A 13,849-nucleotide genomic window follows, 5' to 3' on the forward strand; every position below is an offset into this window, starting at 1 on the left:
GGAACTGTTTTGCACCCTGTCCCCCTGGTCCCTGACCTCTGCCTTTTGACCCTGCTGCTTTGTTATGAGATTATGGGCCTTTGAGCTTTTCTCCAGTTGACCCAGGTTTCCTTACACAGCAACATAAAGCTTTAAGCTTCCTTAAAACATGTTCTTAGAATTGAGGAGAACATTCACATTTAATTGTGGGCAGGAGTTTTGTAAATGATTTTTTCTTTAAAAAATCAGTTTTTTCTGTCCAGGGTGTGTGTATATTTTCTAATAGGAACTTTAAAGTTTTGTGGGTGTGTGTATGACTAAACATGTTTTTTCCTTTGGAGTAAAGTGTCACAAAGTAATGGTGCTTACTTAGGGAGAGACTTAAAATTCGAGCTTTCTAGGATAAGGGAACCCAAGAGAGTCCCAACTGTTTGCTCCACATTGTCTCTTTAGGTACGAGAAGTTAAAAGTCTGTATTCAGAGGGTGTTTTGCAAGAGCAACCAACAAATGGAATGTTTTCAGAGAGAGTCAATTCTTTAACCTGCTTATCTTACAATAAACACTTTTTAGACACCTTACCAGCTGCCCAAAATAGAGTGGGAAGAAAATCAGGGGCAGACGAAAGGAGGGGAACACATTTAGTTTTGCTTCTTATTTGTAGTTTTGTTTTTGAAAGAGGGTAAAATTAGTATCAAAAATAAAGTCTCGTGGATTACTTATATATTTTATTATTGTTTTGCATACTGTCTTCAAGTTTATCCAGAAAACTAAGCATTTGCTGTATTTCAGACATTTAGTAGGTACTTTCTGAGGAGTGTCTGTTTTACACTGTCAGAAAGGTTTATAATAATGAAGCTTTTGGACTTTGGTTTACAGGGTACTTTCCCGCTATTGAATATTCCATAAGAAGTGTGCATAAATAAAATAATTGACTCGAAATAATAGAAGGCAATAAATGCTTTTTTAAAAAATATGTGGCTTTTAAACTATAAAAGTATCATATGCTCAGTTTAAAAACTGAAGGATACAAGATTATATTAAAGAAAAAAATCATCTGTTATCCCAAAGGGATGGAATTTAAAATGAAAGTAGAAGTTCTGATTTCTGGTCACTAGTTAGAAGCCAGAGTGACCATTTTCCTGAGGTTAAGTGAGCTGGGCAGTAGTCTGGGAAACACAGTAAGATTTTCTTTTGTCCAAGTAATTGCCACTGATTGAGGATAAGACAGCTGTGGAGATCTCCGTGAAGAACTGTTGGCTGAAAGAGTGAATGAATAAATAAAATGGAGTTGTCTACCTCAGGTGTTTACTTTGAGGGATAGGAGTTAAATGCTTAATACTTGTTACACATGTGTTTCTAAACCCGAATCCTCTAGATGATCAGTAATTAAAGTGAAATGGGAAAAGAAAGAGTAGTTTTGAATCTTAGGAGTTTAACACCAAAATAACATTGAAATTTTTTTTTCTATTATGGAAAAAGGAAAGCATTGGTGACAAATGAGATGGGAAGACAGGAGAGACTGGTAAGCGAAAAAGGCAGTTCAGTGACAAATGAGATAAACTCTTGATCTCCATCTTACTGGGAATCCAATTTATTCATAGTCACATAGGAGAATGGAAATGCATTTAGATGGCATAATAAACCTCTGATGGAAAATCTGATTGTCTCCTGGGAGAGTATTTTAGGGAGGCTGAGTCTAGGAGCCCCAGCAGATCTGACACTTGTCCCTGGCAGCTCCCTTCCTGTGTCCCTCGAGGGGCTGTGTAAACATTCCAGGAGCAGGGCTGGCACTGGCTGCAGAGTGCCAACAGTTTCCCTTTTCATGTGGCGGGGTAGTAAGAACAGGGACAATCTTTTGATTGTCTTGCAGTGTTTTGGCTGTTGGTGTCTTTAGATCCTTTCTGTAAATTGCTTTCCTCCTAAAAGACACTTTCCTCCTAAAAGAGTTTCATTTGTTTAAACCAACCAACCAAAAACCTTATGATACCAAAGAAGGGATGTTTGTCATAGTAACTGGAAAAACTTATACAAGAACAGATGTGCTTTTCATTTCCCTTGAACCTGTCAATTTACTGCCATGAATATAACTTCTGTTAGTCATGACAGTGCATTCTAACAATTCTTTGAGTAAATGAGGCAAAACACTTTTTCCGAAAAAAAAAAAAAAAGTGTTTTAAAGGGGGTGGGCGGGCAGGGAGTGAGGACTCTAGTTAGTTCTTATTTGGAGAGTTATTACTTGCATTTTTGTTTCTGTTTAAGTTTTTTTTTTTATTTTTTTTTTAGCATGGATTGATTGAGATGAATTTTAGTTGCTCTAAGTACTGTGACTAGCAGTGGTTCTTTAAAAAGTTTTTTGAGAATATTAACACGTTCACAAGGGGAAGTAGAGGAGCAAGCCAGGGGGAAGTGGGATTTATTTATGCCTAGGTCTCTGCTCCCATTTTTTGTTTCTAGAGTTGGGTGTATACTTCAGACACTTAAAAGAGATACGTAGACTAGGTTCCTTTAAGCATTTCGTGAAGTAGAGATGAGTTGAACCTGGCTTTTGGACGATTTTTCTGTCAGTTAGAATACTTGTGATTATAGGTGAGAGAGGACCTAAGAAATGAAGGAATTTGGCTGGTTTACATGTAGCAGTTTTCTGGGGCATGGGCTGATCAGGTATAGTTTAAACAGAGCTCTCGCTCCGGTTCACAGCAGTTCTTTACCGTCCATCTCTCCCCAGTGCTGACTTCCGTTCAGTTTGGCTTCCTTCACATTTGCACATCACACTTTCCCTAGAGGAGATTTGACTTTCCTCTTCCACTCGCCACTTATGCCTGAAACAAGAATCTGGATCTTTGCTGTGACCAGGTCACAATTCCACGAGGCCATCCTTGAACCACTGTTGTGGCCAAGGAAAATGGGGTTACACTGGCTGTTCAGAGACCAGTTTGGGATGCAGACCACAGGGCTGCCTCACAATGGAGGGTGGGGGAGTGGGTACTGGAAAGCGGCCTCTCCGAATGCGTGACTGTGAAGACAGGACAGAGCCCCTCCGAGGTCTCGAGCACGGGAATGGCGCGCTCCAGGCTGTGCTCTGGGGATACCACTCTGGATGCGTGGTGTAGGATGAAATCAAACTGGGAAGAGCCTACAAGTGGGGAGACCAAGTAAGAGATTGTTCTCCAAAACAAACGGGAGGGGAAGGGCCTGAATTAGGATAGCGGCAGTGGGAGTAAAGAAGCCAGGATGGGTACAAGAGGTGGATAGACATTGGATGAACTGAACTTAGCAACTTTAGTGTATGTGAGGTCAAAGGGGAGATGGGATGCACAGGACTGAGATTTTCGGCCCAGGCAACAAGAATATATGATAGTGTCACTCAGAAGGAAGGAACACAGGAGGAAATAAGTTTCAGAGGATGGAGGTGAGTTCAGTTTTGAATTTGTGGTAGTGATGGTGCTGATAGGCCTTTTTTTTCCTTTCTAGCAGGAAAGACTAAAACCCCTTTCTCCACATCTTACTGTAATAGTAGTGATTAACTACGTTAAAGCACGTGTGTGCGAGCAGGTAGTGAAACTGGAGCTCGGATTCAAGGCTTCCCAGAATTCAGTGATCTTCCCATAATGCCACACTTACCTCTTTTATAACACATGCAATTCTTTCTCCCCCTTTTCCCTCCCTCTCTCCTTTCCTTTCTCCCTTCCTTTTACTTTTAAGGGAACCAAGAACATGTGCATGTTAATTTAAGTCTGTGTTTTTAAACATGAAATATAAAAATAACCGTAATTAAAAATATGGAAACTGTCCGTTACACAAGCTGAGAAACTTGTTTTTGAATTGGGATAATTTGTTGGGCATTAATTAGGAAATAATTTATGTTTCTTCTGCAGTGCTTCAGCTTGTAGTCAGAGTGCACACTTTTCGTGGCAGGCTTTAGTAGAGCATTTAGCGTGCGTCTGTATGCTTCAGCTATGAGGCAGCGAACCATATGCTCCATAAACTCTTTGGCATTTGTACAGCAAACAACTGCCTAACCAGTCTGACTGTCTGCACGTGCTTGCCGTGGGTTCTCGGCACGCCCACCCAGAAAGCTGAGGTCCTCTGGTACTGCTCCAGGACTGTGCCTGCCCGTTGGCTGAAAACACGTGTACAGTGCACACTGTAGTGGGATGTAACTGTTCAGGAAACAGTTAGCTACTACCTTCATTAACATAATCGATTGAATTAAACCTCAGGCACTTTGGTGAGATTAAACGCCTTAAAGGTGTTGCTGAAACTCTCCTTTAGACATTAAAAGACAGTCCCTAGAATTGTGTCCTTTTTTTTTTTTAACTGACAGCGAATTCTCTCCATTATTTTTAAAATTCATGTGGTATCATTTTTCAGAAGATAAAAAAATATTATTTAAAAAAATGTGTCCCATTCCTTTCCCCAGCGATCCAGTTCCTCTCCCAGGCCACAATCAGTTACCACTTCCTTGTGCGTATGTCAGAGGTACTCTCTGTGTTCCGTGACACGTTTCTTATAAATCTCAGAGCATACTCTTACTTTGATCTTTGATAGAATTCTCTTACCCATGTTACTGCCCTTTTACCTCACTTTATTTCATAATATTAATGATAAAGCTATTGCTCAAGTTGTATTTTTTATTGCATATAGCACGTCAGGTACAAACCCAGTTTGCAGTTGGCAGTCACATTCAGATATGTTAAATGAATCTTCTGAGTTGGCATTGCTAGTGATAGAACCAGAAGAGAGAGTCTCCTGGGTCCAAATTCAGGCCCTTTTCCCTGCAGAGGAACTTAACCATTCTCAAGTGTAGAAGAGTCCACCCCTTTAATCTGATGGAAAGCAGGGCACTTATACTTAAAAAGAGCAATAATAAACCCATTCAACTTAAATCACATTCTGAATGAAAACAAGACAAACTTTGGGCCATTTTACACATGAGAGTTACAGATTTTGTCGGTTACCCGCCTGTTTAAGGAATAGATTATCTACACGTGCGAGCATACCTTACCTTATTGCGCTTCCCTTTACTGCGTTTTTTTACCCTGCGCCCAGCAAGTCTTTCGCTCACTTTGTGTCTCTGTGTCACATTTAGTAATTCTTGAAATATTTCAGACTTTTTCATTATTATTATATGTGTTTTGGTTGATCTGTGATCAGTGATCTTTGATGTTACTATTGTAATTGTTTCCAGGGCGCCACGAACCAAGCCCATATAAGATGGAACTTAATGGATAAATGTTGTGTGTTCTGGCTGCTCTCCCGACTGGCTGTTCCATGTCTCTCTCTCTCCTGGGGCCTCCCTACTTCTTGAGACACAACAATATTGAAATTAGGCCGGTTAAAACCCTATGATGGTCCTTAAGCATTCACGGGAAAGGAAGAGTCACACCTCTCCTGCTTTAAATCAAAAGCTAGGAGTGATTAAGCTTAGTGAGGAAGGCGTGTCAAAAACCGAAAGGCAGAAAGCTAGGCCTGTGGAGCCAAACAGTTGGCCAAGTTGTGAGTACAAAGGAAGAGTTCTTGAGGGAAATTATAAGTGCTGCTCCAGTGAACGCATGATTGGTAAGAAAGCAAAGCAGCCTTATTGCTGACATGGAGAATGTTGTAGTGGTCCGGATAGAAGATCAGACCAGCCACGATGCTCCCTCAGGCCAAAGCCTAACCCAGAGCAAGGCCTAACTCTCTTCAGTTCCATGGAGGCTGAGAGAGGTGAGGAAGCTGCAGGAGGTAAGGTGGAAGCCAACAGGGGTTGGCTCATGGGGCTTAAGGAAAGTAGCTATTTCCATAACACAGAAGTGAAGGAGCAGGTGCTGACGGGCAAGCGTCAGCCGCGTAGCCAGAAGCTCTGGCTCAGCTTGTCGGTGAAGGTGGCCACACTGAACAGCAGATTTGCAGTGTAGAGGAAATGCCCTTCTATTGGAAGAAGATGCCATGTAGGACTTTCATAGTTAGAGAGAAGTCAGTGTCTAGCTTCAAAGGATGGCATGACTCTTGTTAGTGACTAACACAGCTGGTGACTTGAAATTGAAACTAGTACTCATTTACATTCTGAAAGTCCTAGGACTCTTAAGAATTGTGCTAAATTTACTCTGCCTGTGCCCTCTAAATGGAACAACAAAGCCTGGGTGACAGCACATCGGTTTACAGCATAGTTTACTGAATATTTTAAGTCTATTGTTGAGACCTGCTCAGAAAAAAAGATTCCTTTTACAATATTACTGCTCATTGACAATGCACCTGGTCACCCAAGGGCTCTGATGGAGATGGACAGTAAGATTAATGTTGTTTTCATGTCTGCTAACACAGCATCCATTCTGTAGCCCATGGATCAAGGAGTCATTTTGACATTCAAGTCTTCTTTTTTAAGAAATTATTATATATATTATGTGTTATCATTATAAGACTATAGCTGCCATAAGTAGCAGTTCTTCTGCTGGATCTGGATAAAGTCAACTGAAAAACTTTCTGGAGAGGATTCACCATTCTAGACGCCAGTAAGAACATTTGTAATTCATGGAAAGAGATCAGAATATCAACATTCACAGGAGTTTGAAAGAAGTTGATTCCAACGCTCATGGATGACTTGATGTGGTAGAAATAGCAAGAGGACTTGAATTAGAAGTGGAGCCTGAAGATGTGCCTGAACTGCTGCAATCTCATGATGAAACTTGAAGGGATGAGGAGCTGCTTCTTACGGAAGAGCAAAGAAGGTGGTTTCTGGAGATGAAATCTGCTCCTGGGGAAGATGCTGTGAAGACTGTTGAAATGACAACAAAGGAGTTAGAATGTTACATCAACTTAGTTGATAATGCAGCAGGGTTTGAGAGGAGTGACTCCAATTTTGAAAGTATTCCGCTGTGGGTAAAACGTAATCAAACAGCGTTGCACGCTACCAAGAAACTGTTCACGATTCGGCAGACTTCATTGTTGTTTTATTTAAAGAAATTGCCACAGCCACCCCAAGCTTCAGCAACCACAGTCAGCAGTCATCCACATTGAGGGAAGACCCTCCACCGAAGCAGAAAGCAAAAGATTCTGAGGACTCAGATGATGCATACCGTTTTTTTTTAGCAATAAAGTATTTTTATTTTTAAAATTTTCTATCTTTATATACTTTTTAGCGGTTACTTTCCATTTATAGTTATTACAAAATCTTGGCTATATCCCCCATGTTGTATAATACATTCTTAAGCCTATCTTACACCCAGTAGTTTAAACTTCCCACTCCCTTGTCCCTATATTGTTCCCCACCCCCACACTCTGGTTCTCTCTGTATGTGTGAGTCTCCTGCTTTTTTTGATATTCACTAGTTTGTTGTAGTTTTTAGATGCCACATATAAGTGATACCATGCAGTAACTGTCTTTCTCTGTCTTATTTCACTTAGCGTAATGCCCTCTAAGTCCATCCATGTTGCCACAAATGGCAAGATTTCATTCTTATTTATGGCTGAGTAGTAGTTTAGATATAGATATAGATGTAGATACCATATGTTCTTTGTCATTCATCTGTTGATGGGCACTTAGGTTGCTTCCATGTCTTGGCAATTGTAAATAATGCTGCTGTGAACATTGGGGTGCATGTATCTTTTCAAATTAGTGTTTTTGTTTTGGATATATACCCAGCAGTGGAATTGCTGGGTCATATGGTAGTTCTATTTTTAGTTCTTTGAAAAACCTCCGTACTGTTTTCCACAGTGGCTGCACCAATTTACATTCCCACCAACAGTGTACGAGGATTCCCTTTTCTCTGCATCCTCACCAACATTTGTTGTTTGTAGACTTTTTGATGATAGCCATTCTGACAGGTGTGAGGATATCTCCTTGTGCTTTTGGTTTGCATTTCCCTGATGATTAGCAGTATTGGCCATCTTTTGGTGTGTCTGTTGGCCATCTGCATTTCCTCTTTGGAAAAATGTCTTTCAGTTCTTCTGCCCATTTTTAATCAGGTTTTTTTTTTTTTTTTGATGTTGAGTTGTGTGAGCTGTTTATATATGTTGGATATTGATCTCTTGTCCGTCATATCATTTGCAAATCTTTTCTTCCATTCAGTAGGTTTTCTTTTCATTTTGTCTGTGGTTTCCTTTGCTGTGCAAAAGCTTTTAAGTTTAATTAGGTACCATTTATTTATTTTTGCTTTTATTTCCTTTACTTCAGGTGATGGATCTAAAAAAATATTGCTGTGGTTTATGTCAAAGAGTGTTCTATATTTTTCTCCAGGAGTTTTATAGTATTTGGTCTTACCTTTATGTCTTTAATCCATTTTGAGCTTATTTTCGTATATGGTGTTAGAGAGTGTTCTAACTTCATTCTTTTACATGTAGCTGTCCAGTTTTCTCAGTACCACTTATTGAACGGACTGTCTTTTCTCTGTGGTATATATTCTTGCCCCCTTTGTTATAGATTAATTGACCATAAGTGTGTGGGTTTATTTTTGGGTTTTCTATCCTGTTCCATTGATCTATGTCTGTTTTTGTGCCAGTACCATGCTGTTTTGATTACTGTAGCTCTGTAGTATAGCCTGAAGCCAGGGAGCGTGATTCCTCTAGCTCCGTTCTTCTTTCTCAAGGTTGTTTTGACTATTTGGGGTCTTTTGTGTTTCCATCCAAATTTTAAAATTACTGGGTGTAGTTTTGTGAAAAATGCCGTTGGTATTTTGACAGGAATTGCATTGAATCTGTAGATTTACTTGGGTAGTATGGTCATTTTAACAATATTGATTCTTCCAGCAATAAAGTGTTTTTAAATTAAGGAATATACTTTTTAAAATTTAGGCATAATGCTATTGTAAACTTAGTGGACAATATATAGGATAGTGTAGACGTAACTTTTATATATGGTGGGAAACCAAAACATCTGTATGACTCACTTCAATGTGATATTACCTTTATTGCTGCTGGTCTGGAACTGAACCCACAGTATCCCTGAGATACATGCCTGTAATTGACTAAAGGCACCCACTTAAGCAAGGCATATACGTTGGTAAAAAGGGCTCAACAACATGAATGTAAAAGGACTCAACAGATATAGTCCTTTCGGGGGGGGGGGTTAGTTAGGTTTGTTTGTTTGTTTATTTATTTATTTATTTTATGGAGGAACTGGGGGTTGAACCCAGGACCTTGTGCATGCTAGGCATACGCTCTACCACTGAGCTGTACCCTCCCCCCCTTTCTTTTTAATAGGTAGTTGAAAATCATCAACAAGTGTAACTGTACGTGTTGCATTAGTGAAAATTTTACTTAAAAAAAACCTATTATCTAAAGAAGTACAGAGCATATGTTTTGGTTTAATTAACCTTTTTCTTTGGTAAGATACTGTTCTACAAATTATGTGACATCACCTTGACTTTATGGAGTCTTGGTATGCTAAGTGGAAGTTTTGATTGATTATGGTAGTTAAGTAGGAAATTATCCAGTGTAGGGTATGTTTTGTTTTGTCTGCTTAGAAAAACAAACAAACAAGAAAACCTCTTTAGTATGAAAAGTTTCAAATATGTGTAAAAGAGAATAGTATAATGAACCTTCACGTGCCTGTCAACTTACCAGCTCACTGCCATGCTATTTCATCTTCATCTGCCTCCCTCTTTACTCCTACCTACCACTACAGAATTACTTTGAAACATACCAGATTTTATGTCATTACTACCATAATATTGTAGACTATTCCTCTAAAGATAAGTACTCTTTTATGGACACTTTAATGAGTTTTGATTTTCTGTTTAATCTTCTGATCCCAGTTACAAGCAAATTATGTAAGAATAAACAGTGTGAAATGTCTTATTAACCAAATTCAATAATTAAATCAAGAAGTACATTTTGTATGTGCTTTTAACATTTTTAAAGTTATGTTGACATAGATTTTATGAAAGTAGTTAATTATTAAAAGCATCAGTGTTATTCCAGCTTAGAAATTTAGACCTTTTTTGCTCGTCTTCTTCCACTTTTTTTTTTGAGGTATTATATTGAGGTATAAAATTTACAGTATTATATGTGTTTCAGGTGTATGACATAGTGAGTCACAAGTTTTAAAGATTATGTCCCATTTACAGTTATTATAACATACTGGGCATATATCTTGTGCTGTATAGTAAAAGACTCTTAACACCTTCTTACAAGCAAGCTGTCAGTAGGGCTGCTTAATTGTATTAGTTAACTTACTGTGGAACAAATTATCCTAAAATTTAGCACTGAAAACAAGTGTTGATTGTATTGCACACCTTCTGAGGGTCAAGAATTCCAGGAGCCGCTTAGCTAGGTGGGTCTGGCTCAGGCTTTCTCTTACAAGGTTGCAGTCAAGCTGCTGGCAGGGGCTGCAGTCACCGCAGGGCCCAGGCCAACTGCTTCTAAACTCATTTGTGCGGCTGTTAGCAGGTCTCTTGTTTCTCACCACTTGGGCTTCATGTAGGCTGCCTGTATGTCCTAATTAAACGGCTGCTGGCTTCCCTCAGAGCAAGTGATGAGAGAGAGACAGACAGACAGACAAACGGGTGGAGAGGTGGGTGGCCCATGATGGACTCTGCAGTTTTCTGTAAGATAATTTCAGAAGTGGCATACCATCATTTTTGCCTTGTGTTCCTGGACCCACAGTCCAGGCCTGGGTCTCTGTGCGAGCGGACTTGACAAGGTTGTGCGTGTCGAAGGGCAGAGATCTCTGAGCCGTCTTGCAGGCTGGCTGCCACAGTGATTCTGGCGATAGGAAAGCTTTTAAATCTCTGATATAGGTAGGACTTAAAACCTTCAGCAATGACTTTAAATAGAGTATGTCCAGGCTGCGGTAGTGTGCGGGAATTGGAAGCAGTCTGTATTTGAAGGGAATGATAGTACCTGCTGTTGCCGCGGCAGGGTTTGAGTGTGGGCTCTGAAGCGGGTTGTCTCTGCCAGTGACTTAAATTCTCTTTGCCTCGTAGTATTAGTTCTCTAACTTCTCTTGGGATTTGCTGATCAGGTGCTTTGGAACAGTGCCTGGCACATAGTGCGCACTCGAATGCTATTTGTAATTTTAATTTTTATTGTTAAAGGGAGCTGAGTGAGCTCAGCGCTTCTGTGTCGGGACCGCAGGGCGGGACGCTGGGAGGCGAGTCGGGAGGGGGCGGGGCCGGCGTGCTCGGGAGGGACTGCCCCCCCCCCCCCCCCCGCGCGCCCAGGCGGAGCTGGTCTGTGCTGGTGTCTGCGAACCCTTGGCGATGAGTGTCTACTTCGTTTAGAAAAGAGTGGTTAGCTTTTGTAGCACTTCCTTTGTCCATTTTTGCTTCAGTCATAACACCTGGACTCACGCTTCAGCCTCAGCAGTACGGGACTCACAGATGTTCTTCTCTTTCCTTTAAAATTAAAAAAAAAAATCCCACTTTGAAAGAGAAACAGTGGTGGTATTGCTCTTTAAAAAAAGAAAAGAGAAAGGAAAATGAAAAAAGAAAGAATGTAAAGGGTGATAGTGGAAGGGAACTGAAAAGTGCTTGATAAATTATGTAAGGAAGCATTTGGCTTTGGTCAGAAATTGAGTTGTTAGCCAGCTGCAAGCAAACCCATCTGGCACACTTTTTCATTATTCTTCTGAAATATTCATGGGCTCCAACAGTCCCTGCCTTGTTTCCATTAAATCCTCGCATATTCTCGTCTTCAGTAGCCAATCTGGAGTCGCACTGGGGTCGCCCTGGTTTTGTTTCCTTGTTGCTGTGGATGTAATCAATAAAGAATAGAAATTCAAGGGAAAGTTTGTGTATACTCCAATTCTCTTGAAAAATAAGCTGTGAAACAAATTAAATAATGTAGGACTTGAGCAAAGTAATCACTATGGTTCATTATGCTTAAAAATATCTGTGATACTCTGAGGATCTCTGAATTATGAATCTCTTTTGATCACTGGGCAGTACCCTTCATTTTCATTAAAGAAATTTTATTTTTGATTTAGAGAACATGTGATTAGTATGGCAAACTTAAAAGACTTTATTTCTAAGAGACATTTGCATGTTATTAATTTCTCAGATCTCTTGAAATAATTTAGAGTGCAGATAAGAGAGATGAAAAGGAATCCTTATATTTTAAAGTTAACTTTGTTATTGAGGTATAGTTGATTTTCAGTATTAGTTTCAGGTATACAACATAGTGATTCAGTATTTCTATATATTATTCTCCATTTAAAGTTGTTACAAATTAATGGCTCTATTTCCCTGTGCTGTATACTGTATCTTTGTTGCTTATCTATTTTATACATCATAGTTTGTATCTCTTAATCCCAAACCTTTATCTTGCCCCTTCCCCCTTCTCTCTCCCCACTGGTAACCACTAGTTTGTTCTATCAGTGACTCTGTTTCTGTTTTGTTATATATACTTGTTTGTTTTATTTTTTAGATTCCACAGATAAATTATAATAACATAGAATATGTTTTCATCTGACTAAGCATAATACTCTAGATTCATCCATGTTGTCACAGATGGCAAATTTTCATTCTTTTTTTATGGTTGAGTAATATTTCTGTGTGTGTTTGTGTGTGTGTGACATCATCTTTATTCATTCATGTGTTGATAGGTTTCTTCCATATCTTGGTTATTGTAAATAATGCTACTATGAACACTGGGATGTGTATATCTTTTCAAATTAGTGTTTTTTTGTTTTTTTTTGCTTTTTTGGATATATACCCAGGAATGAAATTGCTGGATCATATAGTAGTTCTGTTTTTAATTTTTTGAGGAACTTCCATAGTTTTCCCACAGTGACTGCACCAGTTTACATTCTTACCAACAGTATACCCTTTTCCCTTTTCTCCACATTCTTTACATTTGTTATCTTTGTCTTTTTTTTGACAACAGCTATTCTGACAGGTGTGGGGTGATGTCTCATTGTGGTTTTAATTTGTATCTCCCTGATGGTTAATAATGTTTGGCATCTTTTCATGTACCTGTTGGCTATCTGTGTCTGGAAAAATGTCAGTTCAGTTATTCTGCCCATTTTTAAATTGCGTTTTGGGGGAGTTGTTAGTTTTTTTGTTTTTTGTCTTTTTGCTATTGTAAGAGGTTTTTTTTAAAAAAAAAATTTGTGTATGTATATATTTTGGACATTAGCCCCTTATCAGATGCATGACTTGTATATATTTTCTCCCATTCAGTAGCTCGCTTTTTTATTTTGTTGATGGTTTCTTTTGCTGTGCAGAAGATTTTTGGTACAGTATAGTCCCACTTACTTTTTGCTGCTTTTGCTTTTGGTGTTATATTAAAAAAAACATTACCAAGACCTATGTCAGGGAGCTTACTGCCTATGTTTTCTTCTGGGAGTTTTATGGTTTCAGGTCTAATGTTCAAGTCTTTAATCCACTTGAGTTACTTTTTGTGTATGGTGTGAGATAGTGATTGAATTTTATGCTTTTGCATGTGGCTGTCCAGTTTTCCCAACATGATTTATTGACAAGACTGTCCTTTCCCCATTGTATATTCTTGGCTCCTTTGCTGTAAGTTAATTGACCCTTGATGTGTGAATTTGTTTCTGTGCACTCTGTTCTGTTCCATTGATCTATATGTCTTTTTAAATGTTGTTCCCATACTGTTTTATTTACTATAGTTTCACAGTATAGTTTGAAATCAAGGTATGTGATGCCTCCAGCTTTGTTCTTCAGTCTCAAGATTGCTTTTGCTATTCAGATTTTTTTTTTTTTGTGGTTCTGTACACATTTTGGAGTTATTTGTTTTATTTCTTTGAAAAATACCATTGGAATTTTGATAGAGATTGCATTGTTGAGTTTGTAGGTTGCTTTAGGTAGTAATCACATTTTAACAGTGTTTATCCTTCCAATCCATAAGCGTGGAATTCATGTCCATTTATGTCATCTTTAGTTTCCTTCATTAATACCTTGAAGTTTTGTGTATACAGGTCTTCCACTTTGTT

General features: G+C 39.0%; 1 protein-coding gene and 1 long non-coding RNA gene across 3 annotated transcripts in view; one reads left to right on the plus strand and one right to left on the minus strand.

Moving 5' to 3' along the window:
* The window catches only part of DENND5B (DENN domain containing 5B), a 157,147-nt gene that overhangs the window by 12,319 nt on the left and 130,979 nt on the right, over positions 1–13,849 (plus strand). The window lies entirely within an intron of this gene.
* On the minus strand, positions 5,230–9,575 carry LOC116661343. The gene is made up of 3 exons (XR_004317225.1): positions 9,495–9,575; positions 5,658–5,660; positions 5,230–5,240 (listed from the first exon to the last, which is right to left on the minus strand). It is a non-coding gene; the product is annotated as an uncharacterized LOC116661343 (long non-coding RNA).

The sequence above is a fragment of the Camelus ferus genome, chromosome 34, assembly GCF_009834535.1.
Source record: "Camelus ferus isolate YT-003-E chromosome 34, BCGSAC_Cfer_1.0, whole genome shotgun sequence".
Lineage (NCBI taxonomy): Eukaryota > Metazoa > Chordata > Mammalia > Artiodactyla > Camelidae > Camelus > Camelus ferus.